This window comes from Microcebus murinus, chromosome 1 (genome assembly GCF_040939455.1).
Source record: "Microcebus murinus isolate Inina chromosome 1, M.murinus_Inina_mat1.0, whole genome shotgun sequence".
NCBI classification, from domain to species: Eukaryota; Metazoa; Chordata; class Mammalia; order Primates; family Cheirogaleidae; genus Microcebus; species Microcebus murinus.
In genome coordinates, this window is record NC_134104.1 from 82001901 (window position 1) to 82006912 (window position 5012).

The window sequence follows — 5012 nt, forward strand, 5'->3', positions numbered from 1 at the left end:
GTATTCAACGAACAATAGGTGCATTTAATCAACCGTAGGTATTTAGGGCTATTTTTTTTTTTTTTTTATGTCACCAAAGGCCAAAGTGGATGCCCTTGGCTCTGTTTTATTGACCTCAGAGCACCCTTTGAGTACAGTCTTTTTTTAAAAAAAAAGCCACACACACAGTGGGAACGGGAACTGAATCCAAGATGGTGGCACCTGACCCCAGAAGAATTCCTCAACCAAGACGGATTTATACAAAATGCAGAGGGGAAAATGAGGCAATGTGGTTCTGAGTCGAGGGTCAGCCGATTGGCAGAGGAGCAGTCAGTGAAGGCACAGGCCGGTCATGCCTCTTTCTCGTAAGTACGAGTGCAAACTACGCTGCCGTGGGTGAGCGTCAGGATAAGTTTCCCATCACTTAGCTCCTGCACAGTGTTGTCTCTTGCCCATTCCACTTCTGCACGTGAACAAGTTTGCCTCCATCCAGTGTCACAGTGGACTTGACCTTCCTGTCATCTGCTGTTGTCTCGCCGAACTCCACCCCTAGCTTAAAGCTGATCTCTGTGTTCTTGAAGGTGCTCTGTGTCTTTAGGATGATAGTGTCCCCATTCTTTTCGATGATTGTGGTAGGCTTGGTCATGTTGGCCACCTGTCTGGTAGCAAAACCCACCCCGATTGACTTCATGTAGTCATCGAAATTCTTGCTGTCCACTAGTTTCCAGGTGCCCAGGAAGGCGTCCACCATGGTGATGCTGGGCTAGGCTGAGAGAGCAGCTGAGAGAGCAGGCGTGCAAGGACTCCGGACTGGCCTAGGGCTATTTTTGTGTGTGTGCTTCAGATCTTATGTATTTTTTGTAGTATTATTGGTATGATTTACACACATAACTCTTTAGTTAACTATAGGTATGTAAAACTATCTTTTTGTTGTTGTACTTTAGATCTTATATGTTTTTGTAGTATATTGGTATGGTATCCACATGTAACTCTTCAATATGTACAACATGAGTGATACAGAGAATGATTTGTTTCTCAAAAGAGAACTGGGACTTTGAAAATATAAAGAATTTTAATACCGTTTGAAACAAGGAAACCCTTAGGATGCCATTGTAAAATATTTGGGAAACCCACAACAATATAAAGTAAAAAATAAAAATCTTTTTTCCTTCCATATGTCAAAGACATTTGAATGTGCTGTATTCCCAGCTTATTTCTATACATATACCCATATTGTTTTACAAAATTGAGGTCATATTGTATTTGCTAAGATAGGATAGACACCTTCTTTTTCTTTTTTCTTTTTTTAGACACAGGGTCTCACTCTGTCACCTAGCCTGGAGTGCAGTGGCCTGATCATAGCTCACTGCAGCCTTCAACTTCTGGGCTTAGAGTGATCCTCTTATCTTAGCCTCTGGAGTAGCTGGGACTACAGGCACATACCACCATGCCCAGCGAATTTTTAAATTTTTTTGTAGAGACAGGGTCTCACTCTGTTTCTTGGTCTGGTCTCGACCTCCTGGCCTCAAGCAATCCTCCTGCCTTGGCCTTCCACAATGCTAGGATTATAGGCATAAGCTACCTTAACTGGCCCACATTTCATTTAATAATATATTAGTGCTTTACCATGACTTAAATATTTTTATTTTAAATTATATTTATATTATTATATTACTACATTTATATAATGTTTTTATTATTAAAGCATCATTTTTAATGGCTGCAAAAATATTCAATTGAGGGAACTCACAATACTTTATCAAACAATAATGTACTATTTTTGGATACTTAAGTTGTTTCTAATTTAGGGCTACTATATAAATTTAATTAATGAAGCTCTTGTCTGAATTTCTTGTTATCTTCTTGGGTTAGATAGATAGTTGTCCACAAATACAAACATTTTTTAAAGTTATTTAGGATTCAATAACAAACTCCAGAAGAGTTGTAGCACTTTACACTCCCATAAGCAAAATGTGAGAATAGTCTCAAATTCCCCTTTTGTAAGTTGAACACGTTATTTTTCAAAATTCTTCTAAACTTAATAATTAAAAAATTTCAATTTCTACCAAAAGCATATGAGTATCAGTTTTCTGTAAACCACATCAGCACTGAATATTATAAACAAAACAAGGTATTTTATTTGTTTTAATTACATTTAATTTTAAAATAAAAGTTTTTTTTTTTAACTAGGACTTTTTTATTGCTAGTGAGTTTGAACTTTTTTCTTTTGTGTTTATTGAAATTGGAATGCTTTCTTTGGTGAAATCATCTTTTCTTACCCTTTTTTAATTTATCTTTTGGTGTGTTTTTTTTTAATTGACTTATGAGAACTATTCATATATTAAAATATAAACCCTTTATCATCTTACACTTATTGTTGGCCTTTTAATATTATGATGTTTTAAAATTTACATAGTTTTGTATTTTTATAGTGAAAAATAAGTCCTTTCCTTTATTTTTAATATTATAAATTTTAATACTTTTATAAATATTACTTCTAAATATTTCACTTCTAGATAGCAGAAAGTTATTGCTTACACTTAATTCTAACTTTTTATAGTTTTTTTATGTTTTATAAAAATCATCTGAAATTTATCTTTGAATTTAGAATGAGGTAGAATGTTAGTTATATTTTTTCCACATAGTCGGCCACTTTTTCCAACCCATTGTATTGGATAAGTTTCATTGATTTATGATGTTTTCTGACTTATTTCTTGGCTATTTGGATCTATTTATCTTTAGGTATTTTCCCCTAATATTGTGCTGTTTTATGTAACACAAACCTTAGTTATTTGATTACTATTTTGGCAATAATAATAATTATAATAGTGATAAACATGATGCTGACAAGTATTATTATTTCAGTCAAATCAATGACCCAAGATAACCCTGGGTAAGTTACCTTATTTGGGTAGGTAAGATGGAAACAATCTGCAAAATGGGGAGAATATTCTCTAGTGAAAGTACTGGTTGAATTCTCAACACTTGTTCCACGCCAACTCTTTAGTGGCCAATTATTATAGTCTTATCACACTTAACAGAAGTTGACTTGGATAAGGTTCTGTCTAAGCCAATTTGAGTCAATAAAACTTGAGAAAAGTCTTGCTCAGGCCCTCTGGGGAAGAAGCTTCCTACATCTTAAAAGATGGGCAGGGAGTAGTTTTTCCTTGTAGGTCTTTCTTTCTCTCGGACACGCACATGCACACATCTACACACTTAAACATGAACAAGGAATCCTGCTGCTCTGGCTACTATCGACAACCTTCTTAAGATCACAGGGCAAGCGTTGAAGACAAAGCTGACAGAAAGAGAAGAAAAAAGCTAATAAAATAACATGAAGTGGAGCCTGGAGCCTTGATATCGCTTTACCTGAAGCTCGCATTACCTCTGGTTGGTTACTGTTATTTGTAATTGAAAACATCCTGACTGATAAATATTACGTCTTTCAAGTCTAGTGTGATAATAAAATAAGAGCATGATTCTATCGTGCTATAGAATATTGCCAGGAACCTGATTGTTGTCATTAAGATGTCTCTAGGTACAAAAATGTTGCTGCCATTATGCATGAATTAGTTTATCACACATCTTGATTAGTAAAAAGTATTTGAATATGCAGCTTCAATGTATTTATTAGGAATATTACCATACATAATGTACACATATAAAATATATTAGATATAAGTATAATGTATTGTATTATATATCATATACATTATAAAATTCATAAAATAAAATGGAATAGAAAGAGATAAAAATGAATTTAAAAATAATTTTATTCTGTTCACTTATTTGTTATAGAAAACCCTTTCCTTCCACTAACATCATCAGCAGCAGCATCATCATTAAATTTACCTATTTTATAAAAATTTCTGCTGGGTAACACCCCAATGCCAAACACTTATTATCTCAGAAAAGGTCAACAAATTTGGAACAGTTGTTTTAAAAAAGTCACAATTCATCTTTAAGTTGAACTACTCTTTTTTTAAAATTTCAAAATATTATGGGGGTACAAATATTTTTGGTTACATGAATCACTTTTATTATGCTTGAGTCATGGTTATAAATGTGACTGTCAGCCAGATAGTGTAAGTACTTTCTGAAGAGACTACTAGCAAGCATCTGCAATATACCACGATTTTTATGATCCCTTCCAATATAACTCTAGATATTGTAAAGATTCTATCGTTTAAAGTAATATCTGCATGTACTTTTAGCCTCATGCACAGACTGCAATAGACCATAATATGCTAAAGGCTCGTAGATGAATTAGGGATCTACTGTCAACCTTCTAAATCACACACTTTCCTCAGCCAAACTGAGGGAAGCTTTTATGACAGACTAACCTATTTTGGGTGCCCGTGTCAATTGTATGTTAAATGTTAATAGAGTTTATTTTATTCCTTTTTTAAGATAAAAATAAAATATACACTCGTAATTTCTTTCTACATGTCAATGAACTGTCTTGCACTCTCTTGGCGTGTGAGTACCCACAGTGGAAACCATTGATTAAATATCAATTGTGAGCTGCTAAAAAAATTTTAAAAGCCTATATACAAATCTAATTTTTTTTAAACAGTCTTGTTCCATCGCCTGGACTAGAGTGCAAATATAAATTATTTTTTTCTAAAAATAGCCATCATCGCTTCTCAGCCTTTTGGCTAAGATCAAGTGTAAAAATAGCCATCATGAGATAATATGTCAAAAAATTGGAAAAGCAAATCCTAAGAACTATGCTATTCTAGTTGATAAACTGTTATGAATGTAGCAGGTCTTGTTATTCTAGCCATAGTATTGATCACAAACCTTGCAATCACAGTCACAAGCACAAAAACAAGAGTAATTGGTGATAATGTAGAAGGTGGAGAAAAACAACATTAAATCAATGATCACTTCTGCTAGTTAGGGGATAGAACTAGGAATTTATCATGGTGTAACAAAATCACATAAAGTGTTTTCTTAAATGCTTTTAACAGAAAGCCAATAATATTATTTATTTGAAGAAAGTTCAGATGGTTTTAAAATTAAGGCAAAAA

At 33.6% G+C, this 5012-nt stretch overlaps 1 pseudogene; it reads right to left on the reverse strand.

Annotated features, from left to right (window-relative positions):
- Positions 1–238: 238 nt before the first annotated feature.
- Positions 239–788, reverse strand: LOC142874285 (fatty acid-binding protein, heart pseudogene; annotated as a pseudogene).
- Positions 789–5012: the final 4224 nt, after the last annotated feature.